This window comes from Phaenicophaeus curvirostris, chromosome 16 (assembly GCF_032191515.1).
Source record: "Phaenicophaeus curvirostris isolate KB17595 chromosome 16, BPBGC_Pcur_1.0, whole genome shotgun sequence".
Taxonomy (NCBI): domain Eukaryota; kingdom Metazoa; phylum Chordata; class Aves; order Cuculiformes; family Cuculidae; genus Phaenicophaeus; species Phaenicophaeus curvirostris.
In genome coordinates this window covers 7837314-7853977 of record NC_091407.1, presented here as the reverse complement: position 1 = coordinate 7853977, position 16664 = coordinate 7837314, and the positions used below count along the sequence as shown (strand labels likewise).

The 16664-nt window shown below is 43.5% G+C and overlaps 1 protein-coding gene across 2 annotated transcripts in view; it reads right to left on the bottom strand.

Moving 5' to 3' along the window:
* EPN2 (epsin 2) overlaps positions 1-16459 on the bottom strand; it is a 40901-nt gene extending 24442 nt beyond the window's left edge. For both annotated transcript variants that reach the window (XM_069869997.1, XM_069869998.1), the window contains exon 1: positions 16336-16459. The gene's annotated coding sequence lies outside the window, so the exon portion shown is untranslated. The remainder of the gene's footprint in view (positions 1-16335) is intronic.
* Positions 16460-16664: the final 205 nt, after the last annotated feature.

The window sequence follows — 16664 nt, the reverse complement described above, 5'->3', positions numbered from 1 at the left end:
TCACAACAAACCCACAAGGAAGCACAATGCACTTGCAACTTCAGCAAAACTCTGAGTTTGCATTTTTAACAGGACAGTTGCAAAGAAAGCAGAAAGTAAGACTGGGTGATTGAAGCTGCCATTTCTTGCTAGCAACAGGAAAAAGGCGATCGGCTTGAACAGATTTCCTTAGAAGGGTAAGCAGGGAGGGGAAGCTGTTTGTTCTGGTCAGTTTAGGTGAGCCTGCCTCACTTTCTCTCCCCTGGTCCCTAAAAGCCGTTTTCTGTGGTTTTATAAGCAATTTGTGAACTCCAAATAAAAAGAACAGCAAAACCACCATCCTGTGGACAAAAAGGTAAAGGTTTCATGAGCTATCAGGGTAACCTGGAGAGGAACACCCCATTTCCTTTTTCCAATAGTTTCATTAGACGAATTCTCGTGGTGTTTTTTTTTTAGATATAATGTGCAGACAGAAAGGAATTCCTGGCTGAGCTTCTCAACAGGTCTCTCTCACAAGAGATTAAATTCAGTAAATGAAATCTACATGAGGAAACCATCTTTAATTTGCCAAGACTAACACAGAAGTGAGGCCAAGCCACAAAATCCTTAATAAACTTAGTTCAAAGAAACAGCCATACAAACCCACCTATGTACAGGCTTTCAGGAGAATCCACTCACATCTCTGGAATGTAAAACTCAAACCAGGGTTTGTCTGCACTGATAAAATGCCCTTCCTATCAAGCCCAAAGTTAAATATATACAAAGTCCAGCTAAGTATGGACCGGAAATATGAAAAACCTTTACTATCAAGTGAGCAATAAAAAGTGTGAGAATTAACATTAAATGTATGTAGTCCACCAGGAATTTGCCAAATATTTCTATTAACAGTATTACAGAGAACATTTAAGATAGATTTGACATTCACTGTAACACGCATAAAGAGTGAATTTTTATAAGGAGTCACTCTGTGATTTCAAGTCAGTCTCTACAGAGAATTTAATCTACCATACCCCCTTGCACAAAATACACAGAAAGATAACAACAAGTCTGCATCCCAATATTCGTACTGCAATTGCACAAAGAGACTTTTCTGGCCATCATCAGAAGATTCACCCAAAGAGCTCAAGCAGGTTCCCTTGCTCAGTTCACGGGACAGTCCTCAAGAGCGCTGCTGGCAGCTAACAGGCCAAACCCCTGCGATCCTAGTGGCTATCCTGGCTGGCCACGCTCCTAAGCGGCTCTGTTATGAAAGCACACCTTCAATATCAAGGGTTCCAAACTGCATCATTGGGATATCTGCACCCCACTATAACTTCAAAGGAATAGAAGTGAAATGTAATGCCCTAAAGGCCCACCAAGAGCCTTTCTCACCCCTGTTGTGCTGAAGTAGCTGCTATGAGAAGTTCCAATGAGTCACAAAGCTGAAGCATGTGCCTTACCTCCATCCCAACAAATAGCTAGAGATGCGCTTTTCCTGCTATCAGGGCAGAATGACAGAGGAGTGATCCCTGGGACTGTAATCCAGGATAAATCTGAGAACTCAGGGCCTGGAGAGTGCTTCTTGCCAGCCTACAGTCAGATGAGGAAGAAAGCGGTGCCCGATGCTGTCTAAGGAGAAGTTCCCCCAGACAGTCTGACACTACACCTGCACAGAGCAAAGAGAACACACTCGAACACAAACCCATCATAACAACAGATCACCTATTTACAACAAAGGATTTTTTTTCCCACTGCCTGACACTGTAAATTCACCTCCTAGTTTTCTTGTGTACAAATCCACACCCACTGTGCTTTTAGAAATTCTCATTTTCCACAAACGGGAACCAGAAACCTTTGACAAAAAAAAACTGAGCACAAGCCTTTATTTAAAATTCAGGAATACAATGATCCAAAGAAAAAAGACATCTTTCTTACATTGGATCACACTCTGCTAGAGAAATTTTCAAGCTTAGTTAATTCCCTTTCATATTTTTTCCCCTACTCATAAATAATACTTACAGAACAACTGGATGCCCAGAGGATATAATTACACTGCCCATGGTATAATATCCTGCTGTAACGCAAACATCGTTCCCAAAACCAAACAGGAAGAGGGGCAACTGTACATTGTGGTCACTTGGAGAAGAGCACTAAGAGAAATGAAGCAGCTTGGCACTGCACATAAAAGCCAACAAGCAGCACACTTATTAGCTCTCTCTTGCAATTGTATGGCAGAGAAAACACCAATTCATGTGAATAAACCACTGAAATGAAGACACTGCAATTACTATCAATGCCCTTCCTCAACCTTCAAAATTATTTAGGAAATGAGTTACAAATACAGACTCGCAAATAGTCTGAAGAACATGGTTAACTCCAGAAGAAAGGTTTAATTTCCATTTTTTACAGCTTAAATGCTTGTCTTCTTCAGTGTCATTTCTGAGAAGAGGAAATGGTTCGAAACTAAAAGTTTTGGAAGCCTTCCACTCTCTTTTACAAATAGGAGAACAAGGTCAGCTTTCACAGGCAGCAGGTGGCCAAAATATTTCTTTATTTAAAGAGTTAATACAGGGAATATAATTCTTCTTCAAATTTATACATATTCATGAATCCCAAGGTTAGATCCCATAATGATCTTACAGTCATGCCTCAGATTCTGAAGGAAAAACTCCAGCTTGTACAGCCATGGAGCTGAAGAAAAGATTCACACACAATTTGCTTAAGTTTGCTCTCTGACGCCTTTTCTTACTACGTGTCCACTGAAATTACCAGGGAGTTGCTTGAGCTCAATGGGGAGCTTCTCTTCCTACTCAGAGCAGAAAGAAAGGGGGGAAAAGGAGCACAAACCAAATCCCATCTCACAGCTGAGAACACAGCAGCTCTGCCTGGCCACTTAACTCCGGGACTCGCCAAGCCGGCGTTGCCGGTGCTGTGACATCCATAGTTACCTTTGCCAGTACAGCCCGTTCTGCAGCTGGAATGACTGACAATGTGGCAAGTGGCAGCAAATACGTTCTGAAGTAGGACAGCCTCTGCTGGGCCATGCAGAGCACCACAAACAATCCAAACCCATCCTACACTGGAGGTCTAATTTTAGGATTACACACTTTGACAACACCTGTTTAAAAATAACACATTCCCTTTCCTACGGCTGGGTCAAGTGTCACAAGTGCAGTCGTCAGAGCCACCTGTGTTTTACACAGCAGATCGCAGTTATTTTTCAGTAGGGATACAGCAAGAACCGGGCATGTAATGAATAACAGAATATTGCAGAATTACAAAGCAGCGCAAGGTCAAGTCATTGCGCGCTGAACCAGAAAGTCTAAATGCAAATTAATCCAACACAGCAGTGAAAATACCTACCCAAACTCTCAAAAGGAATTTGTTCTCCAGGGATTACCTACTTGAATGAAAGCACTTTGTCTTTTATTCTCACAAATAAAGAAGGAAAAATAAATAATCACTCTGTGTGCATTAACAACAGGGTAACAACCTGCAATAAATTCAGTTTACCAGGTACATTTGAGTAACATTTTCAACTGAATTAAGGACAGCAGGAGACACTTGTTTCATACTTTAATTCTGGAAGGGAAGCAGAGATTTGATACTCTTGCCAGAGGATGCGGCTTAGAATCCATTACTAATTAGAAGAGCCCGGCCTTGTTACTTAGGCTACTTTCGGTGCGACAGGTTACTGCCAAAGGGAAGACATTGTATCTTCTCTCCCAACAGCTCAGAGTCTTGACAGACCAGCCTGAACACAGGAGGGACTGCAAATCATACAACCTAAAAGCCTGCGAGACCACAAAATATCAGCTCCCTTCTGTGAGCCACAGGGTTTTCTTATACATTGCAATTTTTTAAATTCAAAACTGACAAGAACTCCTATATCCATATATCTCTGCTCATGTATTGGATTTGATATTTTGGGAAGGTACTTGCTACTTACAACTACCTAGTGATTTCATTAACTAAATTAATTTTGCACTTCATTATTATGAAGCAGATGTCACCATGATCAATTTCTCCTACCCACCTACACACCACAGACATGCAACCACATTAATAAAGTCAGTAGGGCAAAGGCAAATGCTCACCATGACAAAGATCAGGGCAAAAGAACAGTTTAACTATCCATGTTACTACTGCCAGAAGCTGAGACTAATTAATACTTTTACTTTATGACACTTATTAGAAATAAGACGGATTGTGCAAGGAATAGAACAGGATATGCAAAGCACTACAGTTTTCTTCAGTTAAGTGTACTGGCTGCCAGCACAAACTACAAGCCTGTAACGAAAGTGGAGACTGATTTAATACCCTATCTATATTCACTGATGTCCATTCACAGTGTAAAATCTCAAAGTGCCATCCCCACAGGCACCACACTCATCTTGAAAAGTCAACACATGGCCTCAATTCAACCACCACAACTGGTAACAAGTAACATAAGGTTACTTTAACCCTCAGAAATTAAGCTGCACAAAGTTCTATGGTCATGACTAATTAAGTTGCTATAAAATTCTAAAGCAGGAACATATATCCTAGAATCTTCCATGCACCCTCCAGGAGGAATGTTTTGGCCAAACCCTTGGGTTTTACACTAGGCCTTCCTGCTCTGCAGCCAGGCTCACAACTGTGGACACAGCTTCATATTACACTGGATTCTCAGCTGGCTGAGGGTTGCTACGGAAGGCAGCATCCCGCTCCAACCTGCTTTGCCGCCACCTGCCACCTCCCTGCCCCTCACGCCAGATCTGGAGATAGAATCAGTTGGGTGAGCTGATCTGACAAACCGGGCGAGATGGATAGCTGTGCTTTCTGACAGATCAGGTCACCAAACCAATTAATCTCAAGGTCACTCTAATTACTTCAAAGTACACCACAAAGAAGGGCAGTAACATTCCTTTCAACAGCAATCTACAGTTACATTTCACAAGGCAAAATGTAAAGCTTACCCTGAAAGCTCCAACTGGCAGAGCAGTTGAAGATGACAGTTTAGACCCAGAGTTTGCCTTCAGCAGGTACCAGCAAGAACTGCAGACAGGGGGATTCCTGGGAAATCGCCTTGCACTGCCCAGCTGCTGGTGACAGCAACGCATTCCTTCCGTTTCATGCTGAGGACAGCCACAGAAAAGAAGGAAATCTGGTCCTCTGACATCTTAAAATCTTGGTGCTACCTTTTTACACACTGATTTTAGCTCTCTGCCCCGTAACACCAGCTCTTCAGCTTTCCCTCTTACTCTCACATACCTTCACCTTTTCATACTGTACCCACCACAAAGCTTCCAACATCTTTTCCAAACAACCCTACCTCTTTTTTTCTATTCCTAAGAGAGCCGTCTCATGTACCTAGCGTCACCACCTCAGCAGGAAACGCAACTCCATCCAAAGGAGCACTGCTGGACAGTATGTATGTGCAGCCACAGGAGAGGGCAAAACAATCCTGCCTGATTTAGACTGGGTTATGCATATCAAGAAGCAGCACTCAAAAATACCACTAGTCACTTTGGTCTGTTTCTGTGCTGCTCCAGTTCCCGATTTTCAGCTATGTTCTCAAATTCATCTTTGATGAAAGGCCGTCACTAAAAAACAAACAAAAAATATCAGCATATTTGATAGAAGGATTTTTCCTCATTATGGTACCTAAAATTTTACAATTCTTTCTTTCAAGCACTAATACGACTAACCCCTGTTCACAAATACAAATATTTGTTGATTTTTGTGGAATTAGGAAAAAAAAAATCTGGCTTGAAGATGTCAGCGACTCTCATGTTCTCCAATGCAGCTGTACAGAAACAATCAGCTGTAATCGTAACAATTACTCAAGTTTTCTGAACCTACCCTTCAGCAGGAATATTCTACCTACTCTCTTATCTATTCTGGATATTGAGACGGAAAATTATTTGAGTGGGAGTTAGCTTGCTCTTCTCAAAGAGGATGACAAAGACTTGTTACTAAAAAGCATCTGTCCCTGGTGTATTGTTAAAGGTCATTTTCCTCCAGCCGGCTTTTACAGAGAACACATTACACACACTCGGCTTTGGTGCCCTGCAACCAGCAACTCTGCACTCGTCTTCAGGACTCCACTACTCTGTAAGGAGTCCACGTGCATAAGACAATACCTACCATGGGCAAGCCAAAACTCAAGCCTCTGATGTTTCTGAAGCAGCAGATTATAGCTTGGGACATGTAAAAAACCCAATGCAAGTAAATCCCCTGTGTAGAACCACTCCCATCTGCACCTCAGAGAGCTGCCCCAGTATCCCTCCACCGTTGATTATTCTTTCCACCAGTGTTTTAATGCAAGTCATTAAGAACATTCTCTCTCTTTAGATTTATAAACAGAACACAAAAGTGACTTAAAACCTCACCCACTCCATTTTCTAATCTTTTTTCAAGAGCATTCTATCTCGTCCAAATGCACAGAGGACATCCTAGCCCATTAACATCCATCAGCTAACAGAAGGGTAATGAATTCATCAATACTGCTAAAATGCGTGGGTACGGTATCATGCTGAATCATTTACTAACTATGTTTGCAGGAAGAAAAGCTCAAACAACCCGCCTTATGCTGTCAGCAACCATCTTCCTGAAGGAGAAAAAATGAATGTATAAAAATCACTCCCAATTCTGTTATCCCTCTTGATCAGGTTGGTTGCATCCATACACATCAGCATTTCCATACCAATCAAATCCTGTTGTACGCTGCTCCCCCCCTGGACATCAGCTTCCTCAGCCAAGACCCCTGACACCTGCAACAATATAAGGACATGGCTTTCCCCTGCCCGTTAACACCCAGGTCAAACATGTTAAGTCTTAAATTGAGTTTCCAATTTGCAAATTAAAAAACCCAGAAAACATCCACATTAGTCCCTCAACACCAGGCTGCTGCAGTTGTCACAGTGACACAGACAGCTGATTTTTGCTTTGTTATCTATTTACAAAACTATGGAGGGACCATCTTCTTCCTCCAGTGAAGAGTCTTCCTAACAGTGAACAGTTGTAAACATAAGAAAAGCTACCAAAATCAGTCAGTTTTAAGAGAAAATACCTTGTGAACTAACATGAAAGTGTAACTACTAAAATATCCCACGCCTGTGGCTGAGACTACAGGCATAGTACAGGGGTGGGGAGGAGAGAAAAGAAACCACACCATGGAGTACCATGGTATTAAGTTATTGTTCTCATAACAGTGAAAGGAAAAGCTATTTACTCTTAAAAAAATAATCAGAATTATATAAAGAAACAAAATTATCCTTGAAGTGTGGATTAGAACCCACTTTGCTTGTCTTGCCTTGCTCAGGTTTTGCCATGTCTGGTTCTCCCTGCTTCACGGTAGTTTTAAAAATAACAGTAAGTACAGTGCACTTTTGTTTACATTTTAAGTTATAATGGTTATCTACTCTAATTAAGTCCAAGATTAAAAAGTTTTTTGTTAAGGTAGCCTTTATGAACCAAGTACAATTAATTCAGCTCTCAATACCTTAGCTTCCTTAACACAGAATACATACACTTACACATGTGTCTACATATCCTTAACACCCACGGCTTAATTCAATTAATACCATTAAATCTTTAATGCTTAGCTTCAAAGGCTTTTTTTTAATTTTTAATAGCTCTCATAGGTTAGCATGAATGTTTTAAGTCTTTCTACCATATTTTAAATAAACTCTTTTCTTTCCACTTTGATGTTTGCCTTTCTGACAACCCCACACTCTGTGAAGCTCCTGGAACTTTGTTTTCTGTGAAACGATGACATTACAAACTCAAAAAGATATGTTAATCACTGAGCTGTAATCAGGGATCTTTACTCCTCTCACCTGCCCGCTGGGCTGGGAGTTGGCAACAGAACCGGTGGAAACCCATCAGGAGAGAGGACACAACCAGGAGGGAGGGCACTCTCATTTGCATTGGTTTAGCATGCAGGCAGGGCTTCATTTTCTTTTACTCTGGTTTCCCATGAAAGGAGAAAACGCAAAAGTCACCATATTTTATTAAAATAGTTAAAATATGAGTTTTGACAAAAGACTACCCTGGCTTCAGGGAAGCACAAACCATATGGCATTTAAGGACAGACTTGATTCCATGCTTGATAAGCACCAAATGTGGTTTTAGTTGTAAAGCTTTGCCTGTACCAACAGTGCAACCCCTATAGATTTGACCAGGCGAAGCTTGGGTTTATACATACGTGTCTCTGCACATACATACATATTCGTGATCCACCAGTTCTGCTCCCTGGTGAAAGTTCCACTAGGAGCATGTTGTTTTACTATCAAGGTAGCTTACACCAGGGTGTTTCTCCCCTTCTCTTACTCTCACCACCTTGGGACGCCTACCTATTTCCAATTGCTGAATTTCTCTACTTGGAATTTGTAAGACAAAGTTTTGATGGCAAACTCCAGATATTTCTGTAAAGCAGAAACTAAAAGAAAGACAAAAAAGGAGGAAAAAGAAGAACAAGCCTTTCCTCCTCCTTTAAAGTTTGTTTTTCTTCTGAATAAGAAAAATAAATCCCTTCTTAAAGTAAAACTAAAAATCCACATTTCCAAGGACAGGAAAAGGCCCTATAGCATTAGATACACTATCCAAGCTGACAACAACAAAATAATTAAACATCTGGCTCGGTCCCAAGGCATCCAGATACAATTTCGTGCTGGCATGTACATAACAAAAGTCTTTCTGCACCAGGATGTTCAAGCATGTCTCTCATATTTCCACTTGGAAAGCTAACAGTACAGAAAAATGACGAGCCACGTCCGGCATCGACTGTAACCCAACATCCAGCCCCAGATCAACAGATTCCCCCCATGTCCAAAGGGAAAGACTGCTCACATACTTTGCTTGATCTAGAAGACCACAGAACAGAAAGCCCCTCACAAAGCATATTGAAAACTGCATAATGAAGACAAGCTACAAAACTCTCCTGCTGCTGTTCACCCCTTCAAAGTTTTTCCAACCCAGAATGCACTTAAGAGTTCCCACGAAGCAGAGCACGCCCAGCATCGCACATCTTCAATTATAGAACATGTTCTGCCTTTTAAACCCAACATAAGCACACATCATATGTTTGAATTATTGTGAAATTAAATATATGCATAAACTATTAGTTGGCAGAGAGACACCAAAACACCAGTTATACTATTCAGAGTGCTTAAACCAGCAGGCCAGGCAAAAGGAGATTATTCACTAGGTAGTCAAACGTAACAAAAAGCCAGACATTTCAGTCTGTCCCAGCGTTTCACAAAGGGGTCAGCGATTTGTAAACTGTAAATGCAACACTTAAGCAGTTTTGCAGACTGAAAAAATCCTCATAACCTTTGATGATAAACCTCAGTGCTTCTCTGCAATAAACCAAAGTGATTAAAAGTGATTTTGTTGTCGCCCAAGCTTTTATACTTCAGATTCTCCAAAATCTAAGAATTCTGAAAGCCAAGAAAAACCAATTATAAACACTGTTGCATTTTACTTCCTTATTAAATCTTCCCAAGAGAGCCAGGAAACACAAACACAAATATCTTTCAAAGGAGTCACCCAGGTACCAATCTTTTAAAATCTTCATAAAGCATTTGCTTTGCTGAAAAAGTGTAAAAAATGTTGGCTGGGCAATTATAGCACGGCACAATGACCACCTTCTGTGCTTCCAAGAAGCACGTAGAAATGTCTGTTTCAAAAGTACACACAAGAAAGTTGTAGATATCTTCAAAAACTACAATTACAATATTAAATATTGATTTCTGATCTGCATTCGCATGCTTCTAAGAAAAGTACTTGGTGTCACCTATGTTATTTATCTGAAAACATTCCAATGGTGGCATTATCTTTACTTTCTGAGAAACACTCTCCTATACTGGTAGACCAAGTTTGACTTGATGAACTCTGCTCAACAACAGCAGCAAAAAAATAGTAACACTTCTCATCAGTAAAAAACATTCCAGGCCCTTAAAAAAAAAATCACTTTGTAGTATTACAGGAAGCAATTGTAAAACCATGCAATATGCCCGTATGGGCTCAGCAGGCAAATATTTCATGAGATAACAGAACATCTCAGCTTTAGTGAATCTTAGCTTTCAAATGGTCGTTATAGAAAAAGGTTTTCATCAAATGCTGAAACACCTGTGCAGGAGCATTCTGAAGATTCACCTGATTATCCCTAATCTGACACAATTCCAATCTCTCACCAAACAGACATCACTATTCCTGTTCCAGCAATGTCACAAAATGGTAGGGTGCTTTACTGATTAATTAGCTAACCGAATAATTAAAAACACTGAAGGTCTGTTTTTCAAATAATAATTGAAGTGCTTTCTTTTACATACACCACATGACAGAGTACAACCTGCTCAACCATCCATCAGACAACAGTCGGGCACATTAAAATATTTCTATTTAGAACCAAAGGATAAGAATTAATTAGCAATCTTAAATTTGGGCTGATTTCACAAGGCTAGATCAAACATCTACACCTTACTGTTGCTGTCACAAGCCTCGTCCCTGCCCAAACAGAGCTTAAAGTCAGTAGAAAGGCAGCTGCAGCAGCAACTGGGTCAACAGATTTGGCTGGAGAAATCCTCACCACTGAAAGAAAAAAACAGGAGAATAACAAAACTAAAAAGCTGCTTAGGGCCTGCTCACCGAGGCCACAACGCACAACTGGCCACTAGAGAACACATTTCCTACCTAGCAGGAAAGATGTTCAAGGGAGTCTTTCACGTCTGCATCTCAGGGGAGGAAGTTACCTTTAAAAATACTTTGTTTGGCCTTTCCCTAAGGAAAACTGGAACAATATATATCAGTTATTTCAGTGGAGTTTGTCTGTGAGGGCCTACAAAGGTCTCCCTTGTGAATTACAGAGCCCTTACAGCGGTAAGCAACAACTCATGCAGTCAGGTCCAGTGAAGTCGGAAGAACTGGCTGAAGAAATCAAAGGGTTGCACAACCTGAAAAAATTCTAACCAAACCACAGAGGGGCATAAATTGCATCTGACAAAAACTGCCATCAAGAAATAGCTGGTGACAGATTGTTCTTTAAGTACAAGGAAGTGATTTAAACAGTCAGGAGCAGTTGTAATAAGATTATACGATTCTCTATTAAGATTCTTAAAATGTCTTTGTTCTAGCAAAGCTACAAAAAGACCATTGCCCTTACAAGGGTTCAGAAACTACTGAATTGATGGTAAGCCTAGAAATTAATATGATTTCAAAGTGCGTAAAGAAAAAAATGTAAAAGAACACCCTTGCCATCAGGACCTTCAGCTCCCATGCTAACATTTCTACCTAGCACGAGCGTAACAGATATTGTAGCATTTCTCGGTGGCAGAACTCAACCCAGAACCAACACAACACACACAAGTAAAGAGCTCGCTCTGCTTGGGTTTCTGCTTTTAAATAATGAAAATGACCTGTTTGATTTTAGAAGTCACTGCATTATGTAAGGACCATCTTCAGAACTGCAGGAACATCTCTATAAGGTTATACTGCTGGGAGATTAAATCAATGTCTGGCTGCTGCCTTTCCCTAGGGAAACAGATGTGGGATTTTAGCTGTGTCCCCAGACTCCACAGTCTCTCCTTAAGCAGCCACTTCTGGAATGACAGGTCTAAAAGTTGGCTGTGAGTGTAACTACTGCTACACTAAAGAACAAAAAAGGCAAGCAAGTCTTCCAATTTCTGTCTTGAAGGATGGACGTAAAACATCTCTAGGTAAGGTGTCTGGCACGTGTTTAAGCTAATAAGCAGCTTTGAACTTTCAAAAAAGAAAATTATTACTTAATTTGTAAAAGGATTGTTCATTGAGTGCTGCACTATGAGCACAAAAGAGCAAATGACTCACAGATTAATATGTAAGGGGTAAGAACAGAGATGTCTGTTGAAAAAGAACATCCACCAAAACACTGGATCCAAAGGCTGTCAAATCCGAGCCACGGGGAACACGTCTGTGACACGACCAGAGAAAGAAACCAGGACTGCTATCCAAATAAGCCCTAAAACAGATGGATGCGTATGCAAAGCACAAGGTAATAAAGAGGACAAGAAAGGAGGAGACAGAAAGAAGTCTGAAAGACTAAAGACGGGTTTGTGCCATGTCTACAGAAGCAGACGGCATTTAAGCATTCTCTTGTCTGGGTTCACCCTCCAAAGCTACGCTGCTTCTCATGCCTTGTACATTTAGTATCTATTGTACAGTTACATGACAGAGGAGTCAGCGACTGCAGACAACATTAATAAAACAGCACATGGAGGAAAGACGGGAGCAGTCAGCAATGTGGAAGAAAACTGCAGAGAACTCATGCACAAATTTCACCTCATTACTTTAGGCAGTTCAGGGAGCTCCACTCCTAATCATGGAAAGAGAACAATTACTTGAAAATAAACTGTATGCATCAGGATATGAAAACATACCATGTTTGAGATTCCTTAGAACTTTACCCAGCCACCTCCACCATAAAAGTGAGATAAGAGGTGGAGATGCAACCAGGTCTGGGCTAGGACTGGTTTTCCCCAGCTGCACTCCCACTACCAGCAGGGACCTGTTCGTGCCTGAGCTCTCCTCCACTCAGTACTCTTGTTTCCCCACCTGGAAAGAGCTGGCTTTTGCAAGTCGACGTGCAAGCCAAGGCATAGGCAGTGCGAACAAACCATGTCTGACCTTGAACAGAGGCATTTATGTTAACAACCCCAGGTGACAGGAAAACAGATACACACACTGTTAACAACGCAGTATAGGGCATTGGTCCTGAGATCAATCTTTAAGTTCAAGTTTTGTAATAATACCAAAAAAATTGAAATACTGATTAAGTCTAGGACTTTTATGGCCTACTGTTCAGCACACACTAGTATGTAACCAAACTCAAGGATACCAGTGCTAGCAGACCGACAGTTAGACTTAGCAGGGTTTATTCTAGAGGACAGCATACGTGTTGTTCTCCTCCACGGCGTCTCATGCCTTCTTAATGAGCAGCTAGGCTACTGAAATACACAAAAAAACCTGCTGTTCTTTGAAGCACTTAAGACAGCAGGATGCTAGCACATTTTGATACTTTCCCTGCATAGATCAGAGCAAGGAAAAGTGGAAAAGGAACATTAGAGACATTCATACAAACCAGGTACCTTTCATTTTCTATTAGCAAGATCCCAAGAGACAATTTAGCACTCTGCAAATATGGCACTGGAAGACTGGGAAGTTGCTTCCTGAGCACCATTCTTTGAATAAAGATTTTAGAATAACCTATATTCTTCTAGACCAGGTAAAACTGATAGCCGTTTCCCCAACCCACACGAGACCTAAGAAAAGCAAGATTATGAACATCATAACTGCCTTGTAACATACTTCTCCTAAAACAGATTATCATTTAATGATTTCTCTGTCAAAAAACCCAAAACACCAATTCCTGTACCAAGAAAGACTATCAGCATTTTTATGAAGTAACAAATCAAGCCTTTGGCATTTCACAGCAGTGATCCAAGATCTGAGGCTTCTTAAAGGCTCCAAGTTTTAAAGCAATCAAATGCCTGACAGTTGGAACAAAATTAGCATGATTAACCAGTTATGTAAATAACGATGTGGTCAGTACAAGCTGAATCCATTTACGCTCATTGCATTATACAGCACTGCTCGCGCTGGACATCAGATGTTTGTCAACCACCCATTAAAAATGACTGCAGGGATAATGGACGTGAATAACATCACCAACATTACCACCCAGGTATCTCTCCTCCTGTTCGGACAGGACCACCAGGTAACTTACAGACAGGACTTCTCTTGCCCAAATATTATCCAGCGCTACTTAGCTCCTACCTAGGGAACAAGCTGATTATTTTTTCTAACGACAGAGCTCCATCCCGTTGGCATCTCGTTATATCTCATTTCTTAAAGGCAGATAAGAGTTTTTGTTCGTCAGTACATGTAAAAGTCAAGCTACCGTGTAGGAGAACTCTCATCACACTGGGATGATGTCACAGTTTCTTCAAGGCATCAAGGAAGTTACAATCAGCACCCGTAAGTCAAACTTCCTGAAGAATAACTTCCAGTCAACTCAACCTTATCAGGATTCATCTTCAGGAATGCATACTCATGGTTAATTTGTAATTGATGATTTTTGATAACACAGTTAAATATTTAATATTTAGAAGATTATCTCTGAAACTCTAGCTAGCTAGTTTGCCATTACTTTGAGTTTACAAAAGAAAAATTATCACAAGTTTTGATTCTCTAAAATAAAACACTATGCATGAGCTTGAAAATATCAGCCAAAACAACCATATTTAGAAGTACTTCCTAAATAGGCTGTTTCACTAAAGATATCATTATAATATATTTATATTTTTAATCAAAATAATTCTAACATCCTGTATTTCACATCCTAAGCAATCAAAATTTCTATGACCTTGCCTTGCACAAAACACAGCAACACATTGGAATTATGCAAGAGCTCCAAATTACCATAAAACGTGTATTTCAGTGGAGAGCATAATAAAACTTAATCTTGTGGCCTCATTTGCATTTAGAACTCCCAAAGCCAGCCTCTACAGCCCATAACATCTGTAACACACCTTAATAACCCGAATGAGTATTTTCGGCCTCCTGTTGAAAATGTATGTAGATAATTCTAGATATTTTCTTGGTAGATCAAGAAAAAGAAACGTTCATGTGAATTTTAAACATAACACAGATTTTCAGATCAGTGATAAGATACTTGCAAAGGGGGAGGGGGAAAGCATTACAGGCCCCTTGGCCAAAAATTAAGACTAAACGTTACCAATATGCCTTATGGCTCTAAAACAGGAAACTCCCATTGTGGGCAGGCTCTGAAAATTCTTGTTTCAATGTACTTCTCAACAATAATGGTTAATAAAACGCAGCACACTGACTACACCAGACCAATCCATAGCATCAAAACCACTGCAGGTAAACATATATATAAAACCTTAAATTAATTAAAAGCACTTCTCCACATCTTCAAACTACCAACATTACTGAGAAAAGCGAATAAGCCCCACAGCACCAACCCCCAGGAGCAGCACAGTGTGGGGAGCCAGGCAGGGCCAGAGGAGCCCACCTCTCCACAGGGAGCGGAGCCTCCCCCCCTCCCATGGGCCCCCAGCCTTCTTTGGGGATCTCCCCTCTCCCTGCAGAGACCCCCGTTCTTGGGAATCCCTTCCCCACTTCTTGGGTAGCCCCCCCTTGCCCAGGAAGCCCCACCCCTTCTTGGGGAGTTCCCCTGTCCCTGGGGAGCCCTGCACTTCTTGAGAAGCTTCCCTCTCTCCGGGGAGCCCCCTCCTTCCCACACGGCCTCCTCCTCCCTCCCTCAGGAGTCCCCCCTGTTCTTGGGAAACCTCCCTCTTCCCAGGGAGTCCTCCCCCACTGCCCCCGCAGAATCTCCCCCTCTTCCCGTGGAGCTCCCCCCTTCCACGGAAGCCCCCACTTCCTGGAAAGCCCCTCCCTTCTTAGGGAGCCCCCCTCCATCCTGAGCAGATCCCTGTCTTTGGGGAGCCCATACCTGATGGGAAGCCCCCTCACTCCTAGGGAGGCCCCCTCATAGGGGAACCCTTCTCTCCCCCTACAGCCCCACCCTTCTCGGGGAGCTCTCCCCTTCCAGGGGAGCCTCCTCTTCTTGGGGAGCCCACCAACTCCCAGCCAAGCTCCCTCCCTTCTTAGGAGCCCCACCAATCCTGGCCCAAGCCCCTGCCGCCTCCCACCCAGGGCAGAGGCCTCCCTCTTCCCGGGGACCCCCCTCTTCCTAGCGATGCCAACCACCTCCCCAGACATCCTCCTCTGATCTTCGAGAGCTCCCCCCATCCCTGGGCACACACCTCCTATTAGGGAGCCAACCCCTTCCCACACCACCTCCTCATCCCTGGGGAGCCCCCTTCTCCCCGGCCAATCCTTCCCCTTCTTGGGGACCCCCCCCCCCCCTTCTCAGGCAGCCTCCCCGTCCCTAGGGAACCCCTTTCTCCCCACCCCTTTCTCGGGGAGCCCCCCCTCCCCCGCAGCCCGTTCAGACGGGCCCAGCCTTTGGTCTGGGGGGTGCTGGGCGGTACGGAACGCGGGGCCTGAGAGGCGCTGGGGCCGCGGCCACCGCCCCCTTCCCTCATCCCCTCCATCACACCCCACCTTCCACCCCATCACCGCTGCCATGACGGGCACAAACCGCCACCGCCCGCCCCTCCGGCACAACAAAAGGCAGCGGCGCTGCCCCCCGGACACAACAAAGGCGGCCGGGGCGCCCCCCGCCCGCTCCCCTCACGCGAGGCCCTTCCCGCGCCCACGGGGACAGAGACGGGGGGGGGGGGGGGGGGGGGAAGGAAAGCTCTTCCACCGCTCCCCGTTCGCCGCCGCCGCCCACCCCGAACCCCTCCCCAGCGGTCGCAGACCGACCTGGCTCCGCGTGTAGAAGGTGCGGGAGGCGCGGGGAAGGGTCTGCGGGGCGGGGTGGCGGCGGAGCCCGGCCGCCTCCGGCTGGGTTTGACACCCACACGCAGCAGCCAACATGGCGGCGGGCGGGGCGGGGCGCGAGGGGCGGGGCCGCGCGCGCGCCCGGGCGGCGAGGGGAGGGGCGGCGGCGACGGGGGAAGCGCGGACAGGGGGGGCCGCGGGTTCGAATCCGCCCGGTTCCAGCTCGGCAGCCACGGCTGCTCCGGGCAGCCCAGGCCGGGGTCTCCCCACCCTCATAGCAAAACGTTTCTTTCCAAGATCTCATGTCAATC